The sequence below is a fragment of the Coffea arabica genome, chromosome 11c (genome assembly GCF_036785885.1).
Source record: "Coffea arabica cultivar ET-39 chromosome 11c, Coffea Arabica ET-39 HiFi, whole genome shotgun sequence".
Lineage (NCBI taxonomy): Eukaryota > Viridiplantae > Streptophyta > Magnoliopsida > Gentianales > Rubiaceae > Coffea > Coffea arabica.
This window is the reverse complement of record NC_092330.1, coordinates 13,483,095-13,501,038: the sequence shown is the minus strand read 5'-3', so window position 1 is coordinate 13,501,038 and position 17,944 is coordinate 13,483,095.

The window sequence follows — 17,944 nt, the reverse complement described above, 5'->3', positions numbered from 1 at the left end:
TTATCAAGAAGATTGTACATTAGTACAATCTAAGGATTATTTCGCAAAAAGGAACCTCAATTACACGTAAATCGAGGTTCAACTTGCCTTTTATTATGTACAATAATATTTGAGTTTTTATCTTGAAAATCGTAAGCAAAACGTTTAAGAATATCAAAAGAACAAAGAGTTTTTGAAAAACTCTATTTCTTTGGAATTGGAAAATTTTTCAGTTTTATGATGAATTTTTGAAAAATCATAACTCGCTCGGTATAAGTCGAGAATTGGAAAACTTTATACCGTTGGAAACCTCTTAGAGAGTACTATAAGTTACTAGAAGACACTTTTCCATGAATCGAAGTGAAAAGTGGTAAAAAATGAGCTTGAAGACACAGGAACGGTTTTCATGGCAGAATTAAGTTGGATTTCGGCCAACTTTGAAAATTCGGCACGATTCACACGTTGCAAACCGGCCTCTGAAATTTGCAGCTCAATTAGGGTTGCAAGTGAGGTGTATGAAAAAACAAGCGGATCAAGAATCGGAGTTTCGAGCACCGAGATACGGTAGCCCGAAGTTGAGCAAATTCAAGACTGGATGAGAATTTTCCAGATTTGAACCTCTAACTTTAGTAATTCAATTGGGTATCGAAGCGAACTTGAATTGGCACCAAAATTGGCAGTATTTCAATACTATATGGAGAGTATCTCTCTATCGAATTTCGAGGAAAAATACCTTCGGCAAGGTAGTTAATTAGCCCACCAAAGTTCAAGAAAAATCCTAAGGCAATCTGCCTTTGACTTGCATTTCCCAATTTCCAATCGTCTAACCAAGAAAGTTATCCAACCATGGTTCATTTGTGAAATAAGGGTCTAAGATACACCCATAATATCTTTGGTAAGTGTTTAATATAAAAAACATCAACTAACAAGTTCACTCCAAGATTTGGTTCCAAACCAGTCCAAACATTAGGGTTTTCCAAAACAGAGCAGTCCACTTGTTTCAGTCACAAATCAGTCAATATAGCTCGAAATCGAGCATGGCTTACGCCGTTGGAAAATACATTCATAGGACTAAAATATCACAGAAGAAATCATTTCCAAATTCGGCACCCAACTGGTTCAAATTCGGGCATCAAGTTGCTGCCTGACCACTTCATTCCAGACGAACAGAGCAACAGGACAGCGAACTTAAAACATTTGGTTTGGCTTGTTCACAAAGAATCAGAACGTGCATTTTATACCAAATTAAAGCTAGGAATGTCTAGTTTCAAACGCCACCAACGGCACATGATTTCGACATCCGAGGACAGAGTTATAGCCAAAATACTACTGCTGGTCAGAGTCATACGCGAATCAGTTTCCAGATTTGCTGGTTTCTAAAAAAAAATTCATTTGCCCATTCAAACCTCATTATTTTTCAATGAAATTTTTCCACACCTCTAATACATCATATAAGCATCCAGTTCAAGCCATTAGTTCATTAAAAACTGGCCTTAAAATGGCCGAATAAAACAGGGGTAGAATCGGAAGTTTTTGCTTCTTGCACCCAATGAAGTTCCTACTAATTACCCACCACTAATGCATCATTATAATCACTAAACCAACAATATAATCACCATTAATTATCACATCAGCAACAACAACCCAAGTGTGGGAATTCCAAGAGCCCACAATCACATTTTTACACCATAATCAAGTAACTAAGTGCATGCATGAGCTTAATCTTGCCATATAGTCTCCAAAAGATAAGAATCCATGGGTTGATCATTACCTACTCCTTTGGTTTGCAAGGTCAGAATTTTCGGCCCTCTTGAAGCTCCAAGAAACCGTGAAAGCTCCCCTCTTCCTTAGCTAGATATAGTCTCCAAGTGGTTTGCTAAGTGGTCTCCAAGTTTGGTGTGATTTGGATGAATTTTAGTGCATGGATTGAAGATGAAAAATGAAGAACAATGGAGAGCTCTTCTCCTTTCTTGTTGCACGGCCAAATGAAGTGAGGAGAGAGAAGGTGTTGGTTCAATTGTGGCTTCCTAAGTAAGATTCATTGTGTGGTGCAAAACCCATCTCAAAGTCAACTTGAAATAGTGCAATTAGGATGCGTTTGGACTCGATTTTTCTCGCGCGTTTGGTTCGCTAGTGCACTAAACCTCCAATGCATATATATTCATGTAAATATTATTCACTCTTAATTGTACCGAAATAAGGGTCTAAAGTCCCTCAAATGAAGTCGCGCGTGTGAAAACGCGTACCGTCAATTTTACCGCTATAACGCGAAACTTTCGAAAAATTCTTATAACGATTGCACTACTAACTATCACTTGAATATTTATTCATAAAATTACCTATTTTAGGACCATAGTACAAGTCTCCAATATTCCAAACTTATTGTGCTACTACGCGGATAAAATCTCCAAGCACTGTTCACTATTTTTACGAAACGCGCTCTAGGAAATTAATTTTTGAAACGAATCATTTTAAAAATATAACGAAGTTACATTACCATGTATTTAGGTCTAATAAGACTAGAAAATATTCCTTGGAAATAAAACCCAATTAAATAATTTATTAAGCCATAAATTAGGCATAAAATAATAGTTTTTGCGAGTTCTCACATCCTCTCCCCCTTAAGAAAATTTCGTCCTCGAAATTTACCTTGGTTGATGAACAAGTCTGGGTACTTTTCTCTGATTGTCTCTTCAACTTCTCATGTTGCTTCCTCTACTCCATGGTTCTTCCATAGAACTTTCACTAGTGGTATCTGCTTGTTCCTCAATTCCTTCACCTTTGATCCAGAAGTTTTACCGGTCTCTCCTCATAGGTTAGGGTTTCATTGATCTCAATATTCTCCGGTTGTAAAACATGAGAGGGGTCTGGATGATACTTCTTAAACATGGACACATGAAACACGTTATGAATACGAGATAAGCTCGGTGGTAATTCCAGCTTATAGGCTACATTCCCAACTCGCTGAATAATCTTATAAGGCCCTACAAACCTTGGTTGTAGTTTCTTCCCTTTTCCGGACATCAAACTTGCTTTTAAAGGCGTAATCTTGAGAAATACCATATCTCCAACAGTGAACTCCAAATCCTTCCTCCGATTGTCGGCATAACTCTTTTGTCTACTCTGAGCGGTTTGAATTCTTTGCCGTACCAATTTCACCTTTTCATTAGCCTCCTCAATCCAAGATACAGTAGTCGTGTCTAAGATTTTCCGTTCACCTACTTCATCCCAACAAATTGGGGATCTACACTTCCGACCATAAAGTGCTTCGTATGGAGCCAATTGAATAGAAGAGTGGAAACTATTGTTATAAGCAAATTCCACTAAAGTCAAAAACTTACTCCAATTCTCTCCAAAGTCCAGTACACAAGTCCTCAACATGTCCTCAAGAGTTTGAATTGTTCTTTCAGATTGTCCATCAGTCTGGGGATGATAGGTGGTACTAAAGTTCAACTTAGTCCCCAACACTTCTTGCATCTTTTGCCAAAACCTCGAAACAAATCTTGGATCCCTATCCGACACAATACTCACAGGTATACCATGTAGTCTAATGATCTCATCCAAGTATAATCTGGCCAACTTCTCCAATGGATATTTCATATTAATCGGCAGAAAATGAGCTGATTTAGTCAATCTATCTACTATCACCCAAATGGCATCATGGCCTCTCTGTGTCCTTGGTAAGCCTGATACAAAATCCATGGTAATATTTTCCCATTTCCACTCAGTTATTTCTAGAGGTTGCAAAAGCCCAGATGGTTTCTGATGTTCGGCTTTAACCTGTTGACAAACCAAGCATGTCTGAACAAATTGGGCAATTTCCTTCTTCATATTTTTCCACAAATATAGACTCTTCAAGTCTTGGCACATTTTATTCCCTCCTGGATGTACTGTAAACTTTGATCGGTGTGCCTCTTCCAAAATTTCTTTTCTAAGCCCTTCATCCTTTGGCATAACCACCCGATTTCAAAATTTCAATATTCCATCTGATCCCAAAGTGAAATCGGTCTGGTCTCTCATCTTGACTCTCTCTACCAACTTCTGCATTTCAGGGTCCTTTTCCTGAGATTCCTTAATACGTTCCAATAGAGTGGAGGTTATCACAATATTCCCCAAAATCACTTTCCTTGGTTCTAATCGAGGATTCCAATAACTAACTTCCTCCAACAATCGAAATTCCTTAACCATCAATCCAGCCATTTGTACCTGACGGCTCAAAGCATCGGCCACTACATTGGCCTTTCCAGGGTGGTACTTAATAATGCAGTCATAATCTTCCAGAAATTCCATCCATCTGCGTTGCCTTAAATTCAGCTCTTTCTGAGAAAATAAGTACTTAAGGCTTTTGTGATCGGTAAAAACCTCAAATGTTACTCCGTACAAATAATGTCTCCATTTCTTCAAAGCAAAGACCACAGCCGCTAACTCCAAATCATGGGTCGGATAATTTCCTTCATGCGGCTTCAATTTTCTAGAGGCATAAGCTATCACTTTATCATTTTGCATCAAAACACATCCCAAACCTTCCTTAGATGCATCGGTGTAAACCACAAAACTATCATGTCCATTTGGTAGAGTTAGAACAGGCGCTCTAGTCAACCTTCTTTTCAACTCCTGAAAACTTCCTTCACACTTAGAACTCCAAATAAATTTTTCATTTTTCTTGGTCAACTCAGTCATAGGTCCAGCAATTTTCGAAAAATCCTGGATGAATCTCCGGTAATACCCTACCAGTCCTATAAAACTCCGAACTTTCGTTGGGTTTTTCGGTCGTTTTCATTTCGAAACAGCTTCCACTTTAGCTGGATCCACTTTAATCCCATCCTTAGAAATTATATGTCCTAAGAAAGTCACTTCCTTTAGTCAGAATTCACACTTGTTAAACTTAGCATATAATTGATGTTCCCTCAAGATTTGTAAAACAAATTCTCAAATGTTTCTCATGATCTTTCACATTCTTAGAATACACCAAAATGTCATCAATGAAGATCACCACAAATTGATCCAAGTAAGGCTTAAAAACCCTATGCATTAAATCCATGAAAGCGGCAGGTGCATTGGTTAACCCAAAAGGCATTACTGCAAACTCGAAGTGCCCATACCTTGAGTTAAAAGCAGTCTTAGGTATGTCCTTCTCCAAAATCCTCAATTGATAGTAACCTTGCCTTAGATCCAATTTTGAAAACACTACCGCCCCTTGCAGTTGGTCAAACAGTTCATCAATGTGGGGCAGTGGGTATTTATTCTTAATCGTAGCATCATTTAAGCCTCGATAATCTATACATAACCTCAAACTCCCATGTTTCTTCTTTACAAACAAAACTGGGGCTCCCCACGGAGAATTACTTTCTCGTATAAAACCCCGTTCCAACAAATCCTGTAATTGTAACTTCAACTCCTTCAACTCAGCCGGAGCCATCCTGTATGGTGTCCTTGATATAGGTGCTGTTCCCGGAGCTAAATCAATTTTAAAAGCTATTTCCCGTTCCGGGGGTAGAGACTCCAATTCTTCAGGAAACACATCAGAAAATTCTTTTACTACCGGTGTGTCCTCCAGATTCACCTTATCGCTAGGGGTATTAATAAGAAAAGCCAAATACCCTTGAGCTCCTTTACTTAACAACTTTGTAGCCCGAATTCCCGAAATAAGTGCAGACGAGGCTAACTTACCCCTCACATCCAATTTCAGGGTTGTCTCCCCTGGAATACTCAATTCTACAATTTTCGTCTTACAATTCAGTTGGGCATTATAACGGGCTAACCAATCCATCCCTAGGATCACATCATATCCTTTAATCGCTAAGCCTATCAAATCGGCCAGCAATTTTCTTTCCCTCACGCAAATTTCACTATTCTTATACACCATATTAGCAATTAGACTTTTGTCCCCAGTGGGTGTTTTAACCTCCAAGTCATATGGTAACTTAATTGGCTTCAAGTCTATTCCACTCATGAAATCAGGGTTTACAAAAGAGTGCGTTGCACCCGAATCAATTAAAACCCTAGCTAGGCGGTGAAAGATTGGAATTGTACCTTCGACCACTTCGGTCGCCTCTGGAGCTTGTGGATAGTCCAATGCGTAGACCCTAGCCGGTACTTTCGGTCGACTCCCTCCGGCACTGGTCTGCTTAGAGGTCGATTTTTCAGGTCTCTGCAGGTTTCCCCCTGTCTTTGACGATTTCGGACAATTTGCAATCTGATGCTCAGTGCTCCCACATAGTAAGCATTTTCCCAGCTTTCTCCAGCAGTCATCCTCAGAGTGGTTGGGTTTACCACAATACCCACAAGTAACTTGAGGGGTCACAGTCGATCCAACAGATGGTGTTCCCCTAGCTTGAGTCGTCCCGCTACGACCTCCCCTCGATATAGCTCCCCTAGAAGCTCCAGTAGTTCTCGTTCCTCCTTCTCCTCTTCCCTTTTCAGAAGGGTGTACGAACTTACTGGTTTGCCCAGTAGTGCGACTAGGGAAATTCCTTTTTCTATTGTGGAAATCCCTCACTTGAGATCTTGCATTCTCAACCCTTTGCGCTTTCTCTAAAGCCTCAGTAAAAGTAGAGATTTGGGCTGCAGCCAAGCCCTCCTGAAGTTCCACATTAAGTCCCTGTATGAACCTTCTAATCCTCCTCCGTTCATCGGCTACTAACTCAGGAGCGTATTTAGAAAGTTTAGTGAACTTCCCTTCATACTCTGCTACAGTAAGGGTTCCTTGTTTCAACTTAATAAATTCGTCCTCCCTTTTCTCTTGGATCAAGGGCGGAAGAAACTTTTCGTTAAACTCCCTTGTGAAATTCTCCCAAGTCCAAGGGGTTCGAGCTCTTTCCCATTTTCCTTTCATTAAATCCCACCAAGCAAGGGCCATTCCCTCAAATTGAAAAGCAGCAAAGTTCACTCGCCTATCCTCAGTGTAGTCTAGTACGGCGAATATATTGGTCATCCTTTCTAACCAATTCTCCGTTATCTCGGGGTCAGGTTCACCCATAAACTTAGGCGGGTTAAACTTTAGGAATCTTTCCAAGGCTCTATCCTCTCCTCTATCCTGGCCCCCAGGCTGGTTAAATGGTCCAGAACCCTGTCTCTCCGCTAGACGTTCTAGGATATCAGTCATCCTATTGATGGCAGTAGCCACTTGGTTACCCTCAACGTTTTCCTGTCCCTGGGTCGGTCCAGTTGCCGATCCCTGGTCATCCCCCTGAGGTTGGGCCTGTCTAGACGCTCGCCCACGGCCTCGACCACTTCTTAATCCTTCCATTAGTCTAGACGTGCCTAGTGCAAGAAATAAATTAATTTAAGCAGAAAACAAGAATTATATCGAATTTAGAACTAACCAAGAAAGCATTGAAATTAACAATAATTTACATTCATAAGCATGTCAAGTTTGTACAATTAGCAAGTTAGGGACAATTCACAAAATATAGCACACAGGTGCTCAAAAGTATACTTTTAGTCACAGAAGACTAAAGTAAGAACAAGTGCCCAAAAGTAGGCCACACAAGCATGCAAAATACAATGGCCTCAGCACTCGCGTCACCCTAACTAGTCCTAACTGTACCAGTCAAAAGTCAAAAGAGGTCAACGACCAAGATCCTAGTCCATAGCAGGGCTATCAGGAGGAACCTCCTCCTCGGGATCCTCCTTGGGATCCTCCTCCTCCTCATCAGGAATCACCTCAGCAGCGTCCTCAACCAAACTAGTCGCATCAGCCAGAATCTCGAAAGCCCGAGTACGGACATCCCGTCCTAGCCTAGTAAGTCGAGCCCTAGTATCCCGAAACTCCTGGTTAACCACTGCAGATGTGGCTACCTCACCCTCCAGCACCTCCTCGAGCTCGGCAATCCGCTCACCCTGAGCGCCCACCATCTGCCTAAGCTCATCTACCTCAGCCTGTAGATCACGGTTGGCATCCACCAACTGACGACGCTCGTCGTCCAAAGCAAGCACTAAGTGGTTCGGGTAGGCGAAAGTCAACCTACACGAACATCGAGGGTATCTATCGTAAGGTGAGTAGCGAACTCGATCTCCTCCCGTTAGAGCTCGGTAGAAGATAGTCCTAAGAGGCTCGTAATGACCATTCGCATGGCCATTCCCGTTAGCTGCCGGGGCTCCGTTTCCATCAGCCATCCCTGCAAAATAATAACAATAATAATATTTTTCAGGTTAGAAACTTAAATCACTACTCAGTTCCAATATCCTGCAATGCATGCCTATCTTAATCGTTGGTTCATCCCATTCGTCACCTGAGGTAGGACTAACTTAGTTGCTAGCTCGTCTCAAGTATCACTTAGGGTAGGATTAAGTCATCCCATATCGAGTCTTAAAGGTAGAGTATCTAATATGTTTCCCATATAGACCTCTAACCTAGTGCTCTGATACCAACTGTGACGCCCCACATCTCCCTAAGGCGGACCAAAGGGTATCGGCGGACGCCTGCCCAGCTCACGCCAGGACTCAAGCAATTCCATTCAATTTCAAACCGAACTAAACACTTCGATGAGAGTAACATGAATACAATAATGCGGAAGCGTTCAAACTTAATAAGTCACATAATGTATAACCAGTACATCGGGTAATCATGAAACGACTTAAATTCAAAGTACACATCAGGGCCCAAACTTTTCAAGTTTACAATTTCCAAAAGTACAACCCAAACCAGGGCCTAGTCAAAATTTATAACAGGAGTCTTAACAAAATTACAACGGATGGTTTCTCCATATTTCTCCAAGAGTCGGTCCTGTTAAGGAAAACAAAACTATAGGGTGAGCTAACGCTCGTGAGGCCAAGAACACACATGCAAGCACTTAGTCAAATAACAATCCCAAATTTAATAAATAAAGCCATGTCTTTTCAATAATCAATCAATCAAACATGAAAGGTAATCAGAAACAATTCAAGGATATAGTAGCTCTCAGGATCTAAGTTCCACTCGATCTGCCGTTGTCATTCGTATACCTTCCCGCATTGACCCTCCTGTCAACCGGGTCGGTATTTCCATTTCCGTAGATCACCACTTACTTTCCTCCATCCACCGTACACCCCAAGGGCCCACAAGTCTATTATTGGGCGATACTCTACGAGTATGCCAAGCAAGACCTCTTATTAGGTCGAGCTTATGTGTATCTCATGGCTCGCCCCAGTCCCCGGCCCATTACCGGCTCGAGTCTAAGGTCGGCCTATGAGTTTGGGCGTCCCCCATTCATTTGAAGGTCGAGGAGGTTCACTCCAACGACACAAGCATTCATGACATAACATTGCATTTCATTCATTCATTCAATACATTCCATTCATTCATTTGAAATTAGAACGAGTGCGATAAAGTACGCACCCGCCCTTATTTTTAAAACTTTCAACAAATACCACAATTAAACAAGTATCAAAATTCACACACTTGACACTCACCGAGCAATTCAATAAGAATTATTTTCTGGGAGTTCAAGTGTCCGCGGTGAGATCCTCTTGAAGGTCTCCTTGCGCGCCTGGCAATTTAATAGCGAATAATCATACAATTAACCCACTTATCAAGAAGATTGTACATTAGTACAATCTAAGGATTATTTCGCAAAAAGGAACCTCAATTACACGTAAATCGAGGTTCAACTTGCCTTTTATTATGTACAATAATATTTGAGTTTTTATCTTGAAAATCGTAAGCAAAACGTTTAAGAATATCAAAAGAACAAAGAGTTTTTGAAAAACTCTATTTCTTTGGAATTGGAAAATTTTTCAGTTTTATGATGAATCTTTGAAAAATCATAACTCGCTCGGTATAAGTCGAGAATTGGAAAACTTTATACCGTTGGAAACCTCTTAGAGAGTACTATAAGTTACTAGAAGACACTTTTCCATGAATCGAAGTGAAAAGTGGTAAAAAATGAGCTTGAAGACGCAGGAACGGTTTTCATGGCAGAATTAAGTTGGATTTCGGCCAACTTTGAAAATTCGGCACGATTCACACGTTGCAAACCGGCCTCTGAAATTTGCAGCTCAATTAGGGTTGCAAGTGAGGTGTATGAAAAAACAAGCGGATCAAGAATCGGAGTTTCGAGCACCGAGATACGGTAGCCCGAAGTTGAGCAAATTCAAGACTGGATGAGAATTTTCCAGATTTGAACCTCTAACTTTAGTAATTCAATTGGGTATCGAAGCGAACTTGAATTGGCACCAAAATTGGCAGTATTTCAATACTATATGGAGAGTATCTCTCTATCGAATTTCGAGGAAAAATACCTTCGGCAAGGTATTTAATTAGCCCACCAAAGTTCAAGAAAAATCCTAAGGCAATCTGCCTTTGACTTGCATTTCCCAATTTCCAATCGTCTAACCAAGAAAGTTATCCAACCATGGTTCATTTGTGAAATAAGGGTCTAAGATACACCCATAATATCTTTGGTAAGTGTTTAATATAAAAAACATCAACTAACAAGTTCACTCCAAGATTTGGTTCCAAACCAGTCCAAACATTAGGGTTTTCCAAAACAGAGCAGTCCACTTGTTTCAGTCACAAATCAGTCAATATAGCTCGAAATCGAGCATGGCTTACGCCGTTGGAAAATACATTCATAGGACTAAAATATCACAGAAGAAATCATTTCCAAATTCGGCACCCAACTGGTTCAAATTCGGGCATCAAGTTGCTGCCTGACCACTTCATTCCAGACGAACAGAGCAACAGGACAGCGAACTTAAAACATTTGGTTCGGCTTGCTCACAAAGAATCAGAATGTGCATTTTATACCAAATTAAAGCTAGGAATGTCTAGTTTCAAACGCCACCAATGGCACATGATTTCGACATCCGAGGACAGAGTTATAGCCAAAATACTACTGCTGGTCAGAGTCATACGCGAATCAGTTTCCAGATTTGCTGGTTTCTAAAAAAAAATTCATTTGCCCATTCAAACCTCATTATTTTTCAATGAAATTTTTCCACACCTCTAATACATCATATAAGCATCCAGTTCAAGCCATTAGTTCATTAAAAACTGGCCTTAAAATGGCCGAATAAAACAGGGGTAGAATCGGAAGTTTTTGCTTCTTGCACCCAATGAAGTTCCTACTAATTACCCACCACTAATGCATCATTATAATCACTAAACCAACAATATAATCACCATTAATTATCACATCAGCAACAACAACCCAAGTGTGGGAATTCCAAGAGCCCACAATCACATTTTTACACCATAATCTAGTAACTAAGTGCATGCATGAGCTTAATCTTGCCATATAGTCTCCAAAAGATAAGAATCCATGGGTTGATCATTACCTACTCCTTTGGTTTGCAAGGTCAGAATTTTCGGCCCTCTTGAAGCTCCAAGAAACCGTGAAAGCTCCCCTCTTCCTTAGCTAGATATAGTCTCCAAGTGGTTTGCTAAGTGGTCTCCAAGTTTGGTGTGATTTGGATGAATTTTGGTGCATGGATTGAAGATGAAAAATGAAGAACAATGGAGAGCTCTTCTCCTTTCTTGTTGCACGGCCAAATGAAGTGAGGAGAGAGAAGGTGTTGGTTCAATTGTGGCTTCCTAAGTAAGATTCATTGTGTGGTGCAAAACCCATCTCAAAGTCAACTTGAAATAGTGCAATTAGGATGCGTTTGGACTCGATTTTTCTCGCGCGTTTGATTCGCTAGTGCACTAAACCTCCAATGCATATATATTCATGTAAATATTATTCACTCTTAATTGTCACGAAATAAGGGTCTAAAGTCCCTCAAATGAAGTCGCGCGTGTGAAAACGCGTACCGTCAATTTTACCGCTATAACGCGAAACTTTCGAAAAATTCTTATAACGATTGCACTACTAACTATCACTTGAATATTTATTCATAAAATTACCTATTTTAGGACCATAGTACAAGTCTCCAATATTCCAAGCTTATTGTGCTACTACACGGATAAAATCTCCAAGCACTGTTCACTATTTTTACGAAACGCACTCTAGGAAATTAATTTTGAAACGAATCATTTTAAAAATATAACGAAATTACATTACCATGTATTTAGGTCTAATAAGACTAGAAAATATTCCTTGGAAATAAAACCCAATTAAATAATTTATTAATCCATAAATTAGGCATAAAATAATAGTTTTTGCGAGTCCTCACATACTCAACCGTCGGGATATGGACGATAACTTCAGACGACCGTGGTTGAGCATGTTATCTTCTGGCCAATATCCCAAAAGGTCGTTAACTAACTGTTTGCGGTCTAATGGACTACGTTTCGTCTGTACTAATGTGACGGGTAGACCATCAATGCTTAGACCCCACAAAACCTCCACATCCTGCAGAGTCACAGTCGCCTCTCCCATAACTGGAAGGTGAAAAGTGTGTGTCTCTTGCCTCCAACGCTCCACAAGTGCATTTATAAGATCATGATCTACTGTGAGATAACCGGCTCGACGAATGCCATAAAAGCCAGCAGCATCGATGTAGTGCGCAACCCGTTCATCTAAATGTATAAGAGGTTGAAAAAACCTCTTATCACACCGCCGAACATCTAAATCCACACGAGTGCCTTGGAAGATCGCAGCTGACCTATGTTCTGATTGTAGATATAAAACACTGTCATCCAAGAGACCGGGATGAGGGGGTGCTGTGGTTCTGTTCCATCGCTCTATTTTAAATCCTGCTTTCAGATACAAATAACATAATAAATGATACATCCAAATTTTAACACTTTAACAAATGCATCACAGCAGACAATACATCCAGAGTTTAACATTTATCACTACCAAATACCAGTTCACAACAGATAATACATCAAAAGTTTATGCATTTAATACTATCAAATATCAAATACCAGTTACTTATTAGTACAACCCTCTACCAGAACTGAGACAGCTCAAGTTATTTATGAAAATAACCAGTATATGGACAATTAGGGGCAGTGTGACCCGGCTGTAAGCAGTTACTGCATCGACGTGGTGCATCAGGACATCTTCTATCCATTTGATTTCTGATCCTAGCAGTTCTCAATGGCCCGGGCATCTTTTGTTTCAACCGATCTCCATTGACATTCAGCTTTAATTCCGCCAAGGTCCAATATTTATCATCCCGTAGCGGCTGAAAAGAACCACTGAATGTAGCCTGATAAGCGGGAAACGTATGTTCATGAGCGACAAGTGTCATTGGACTAATACCACACCTATAACATGCAGCCATAGCATGTGAACATGGGAATCGTAGTTCTCTCCATTTTCCACATGTACAGGTGTGACTTCCAATGTCGACAGTCTGGGCATTACCTCCTTGTCGGCTTTGCCGATAAGCAGTTGTGATACAGTAAATGCCTCTCTGGTGATCGAACACTTGAACTGCATGTGCCCTCCTTTTTTTTTCATTTTTAACATATTGCTGCCAACATTTTTTTGGGAGCGCGTATACTTGATTCCATTCCACCTTGTGATTTTTGACAAACAGGTCAACTGTTTGGTTGAATGTGAACCGTATACATGCAGTAATTGGAAGCAACCGAGCGTCCCTCAATAAATTATTGAAACATTCAGCCATATTTGTGGATATGTGCCCCCAACGATATCCCCCATCTTTGCACAGAGCCCATTGCTCGGGTCGAACTGATCCACCCGTTAGCCATGTGTACGCCTCCGTATTCAAGGAGTAAATCAAATTCATGATGTCCTCATACTTGCGCGGCTGATTTGCCACACCAGCAGCGTACATCAGGCTTTTAAGTCTACCAGGCAGCATAAAATATCGTCAGAATAAGTTTAATATATGTTTAATATGTTAGGGTGCGGTGAAAAAATATTTAAGGGTTCGGAGACAATTTACCTCTCATTCTTGAATTTTTGTGTGAAATTGCTCCGAATATGAATCAAACAGAATCGGTGCACCCCTAATGGCTCTTGCCACTCTTCGAGTGTACGCATTGCGTTTATAATGCCATGGTGACGATCAGAAATAATACATATATTTTGCACATCACCACACACGTGAATGCGTAACAGTCTCATGAACCAAGACCAACTCCGATTATTCTCCTCATCAACTAGGGCATATGCCAAGGGAAACATTGAATTGTCAGCATCAAACCCTATGGCGACAAGAAGTTTTTCCCGATAAGGCCCTTTCAAAAAGGTACCATCCACGCATATCACCGATTTTAGATAACGGAAAGCTTGGATGGCTGGAGCAAATGCCCAAAATATATAATAAAAAATTATTGCAGAGGGGGTACTTAATGGATGATGATCCCACACAACTACCGTCCCTGGATTCGACCGTTGTAACTCCTCAATATATGTCGGCAGTTGCGATATGGATGTCGGCCAATCCCCATATAACATATCAATGGCACGGCGTCTAGCGTACCAAGCCTTCTTATATGACACATCGCAATGAAATTCTTGTTTCACCGATGCCTAAATTTCCTTGATTTTGTACACCGGACCATTCATAATATGGGGAATAATGTGCTCGGCAATTATGTCACTACTCAATCCACGGTGATCGTTACTATAACAAACACGGACGCAAGTATGTGCGTCAGAAAGTGTGACAATCATCCACATGTTGTGCGAGCTCCGTAAGGTTGCACGAAGCTGCCAATTACAAGGGGGGACGGAGTTACGAGCCCGACAACGAACATACCAAGTCGTTGGCGTGCTCTCACGAACTCTGAACTCCCTATTCTCCTTGAGGGACCACAACTTCACAGCTCGTTGGACATGCCCCTTTGATTCAAAAAGATGGCCCAATTCTAAATCTCTGGTGTGTTCGTTCCACATTCTTAACTTCTCCACTCGCCCAGTATCAAGGGGGTCAAAATTCAATGTAGCGTCAACACCAGCTTCATAACGCAGTTGTGGACCCTCACTATTTATCCAAGGAGCACCATGATCCATGTCATCATAGGCCATAGATGTGCCCTCTAGAAACCCTGCTTGACTATCAGTATGATGTTCGTGGTTCTCATCATCGGAACCACTAAGATTGGGCTCCGGTTCGGAGTCCATGTCAACATCTACAAACTGATCGCCAGTAGATGGCTGTACATCAAACATTGGTGCCAATTCATTATCCGCACCTCGAGAATGAATGGTTGAGGTGTGAATTATTGGTCGAGCACCTGTACATGGAGGATCATTATTCGTCCGCCGACCTGTACCCCTTCTTCGCCCTCTATGCCTTTGTTCGACATCTGCTCCAGCTAGTTGGGTCATTTGACTCTCAAAATGGCCGACTGGCTGGAATAAAGATATATGTTCGGAACTGCTACCGCCTCGCTCAAGATTACCACTTATAATTTGTAAACCATCGGTACCATGTTCTTCTAAACCCAATAGCTTCTCGACCTCCACATATATTTCGGTTGCAAGTCTACTACCAGATTGTAAGTAGTACAGACCAGCAACTCCATTGTCATTTACCAAAAGCATTGCACCAAACTTGCCATTTTGGAGACAACTCCGATATATCAAACTAATCTTATAGCTGTTCCGATCTAAACCCATACTAGTGTATATTCTGTCTACCAATTCATCATAACCCACCACCTCTGTCAGGAACAACACATTTTTCGGTATAGGAGGATCATATGAAATTGACCCCTTTTTGTATATAATTTTTCCTCCCCAATATAATTGTATCACCAGGCAATTATCACTTGACATGTTATACCTATTACGGACGAGTGTTGATAACATTGTAAAATCGCATTGATAAGCTTATTTGAATAATCAATTAATTGATCGAATCAAATATGTAACAAATAAATAAATAAATAATTTATAACAAATAAATAAATAATTATGAGTCCATAATTGTAACAAATAATAACCAATAATATAACAAATAACAACAAAAAATGCATTATAATTAAATAATTCAACCATTTATAACAAATAAACGTATCATTTAATAAATAACAAAGTAAACCTAATTAACCACCTTAATTACTACATTTAGTTATAAAAATTTTATCTTATGCTAAGTCTATCATGCACCTACATTTCATATTGGGTCAATTAAATATGAAATTCTAATCAAATATCTTACTAATATTAAAAACCCTATTTTAAAATGATTTTATGCTAATTAGATTATGTTTATGCATTTAATGTATTAAATGTAGCAATTTTTCCAAATACTTGAATTATCCCCACTAAATAGCTATCATAATCAAAACTCAATACATGCCTCGACAAATAAATCTAAGTTCATTTAATCGACCTCTTAAAATTAATTAATTACAAAAGAGTAAGAGGTCCTAATTTAACTAATTAAACCACAAAACTACTTAATCTAATCAGATACTAAATAGCACAAGCTAATTATCAACTAACTTGCGCAACAAAGTGAATTGCATTAAACTAATACCCCTAATTTTGAAATAAAGCTAACCTAATTACATTATGTTTATGCATTTAATGTATTAAATGTAGCAATTATTTCAAATACTTAAATTATCCCCACTAAATAGCTATCATAATCAAAACTCAATACATGACTCGACAAATACATCTAAATTCATTTAATCGAACCTATTAAATTTAATTCATTCAACTAATTAAAAAGCAACTAATTAATCTAATTAAATCACAAAACTAATTAAACTAATCATATACTAAATACCGTGGACTAATTATCAACTAATTGCATAATAAAGTGAATTGCATTGAACCAATAATACTAATTTCGATATTAAGCTATGCTAATGACATCAATTTTATGTACTGTATTTATTATAGATTTACATTCATTTAATCAATCACTTTAAATACATTTATTAAACAAATTTAAACAACTAATTAATCTACTTAAACTAATTCAATCACTAAACTAATTCAACTAAGCGTGTACCGTGCTTCACTAACTAATATTAGCAAACATACGTAAACTACATTATCTGTTTACAATTGCTTCAATAATAAATTAAATATTTAATTAATAACAAATTATAACAATAACATAAAATATTTTATCAACAATTCACTAACATAAAATGACAAATTATAACAACTTTTATATAATACAAATCACTAACCTCTTTTGAATCCAAAAAATCGATTGCCTCGGGAGCACCGGGAGTAATGAGCCCGGCGACCTTAACAGAAGCACCGCAATTAATCAGCACGGCGATTAACAAAAACAATTATTAGAAACACCAACAGGACCACAAGCCAATTCTACTGCCAAACAAGGTAATAATCATTTGTTAAATAAGGAGGACTAAGCCAACAAATACTCACGATTTGGACCAGAGGACAGTTCTTTGCCCAACTCTTCGAAATATCGATTAGGGCCACAAGATAGTAATATGCCCAACTCTGCAAAATGTAAAGTGAGGTGCTCGTGTGAAAGTGTGAGACACTGAGAAATGTAAACTCCGACTGAGGGCTGAGAGAAAAGTGAGAAATGTAAATTCCGTATGGGAGAAAGTGAGAGGTGCGGACGATGAGGAAGTTCCTCAGTGCTTATATAGAGCATAAGGTAAAATCTAGCCGTTCGTTTGGACGGCTAGATTACAAAGTTTCTTTAAAAAAAAAAATTATACTACCAGTAGCACACAATTATTGTTTCACGACCTGCTAAAGTCTAATGGAGCATAGTTTTTTTGTCCAATCGTACGTAAATTTTTCTTTTAGTTCAGCTTTTTTGCTTCACGGGAGCTGCCAGACAATTTTTGTTTTGTCCACAAGCCTACCAAAAGGGGCAAATCTGAAGCAAAAAAGTGTGAAAAATTCACGGGAGCTACTGTGTCTGAATTGCATTGAAGCTTGCCGAATTTTTTTTTTTACAATTTGACTGGCTGCCGGGCAGAGAGTGCTCGGCTGCCAGCTTTTACAGTCTTTGTCAGGTGCCGGGCTGTGTCAGCCCGGCACCCATGTGTTTTTAAAAAAAAAAAAAAATTTTTTTTTGGTGTCAGGTGCCGGGCTGTATATATAGAACCCCTGTCAGATCCGCAAGTGTCTGAATATTTTTTTTTCACCTATATTCTAATCAATTAGTC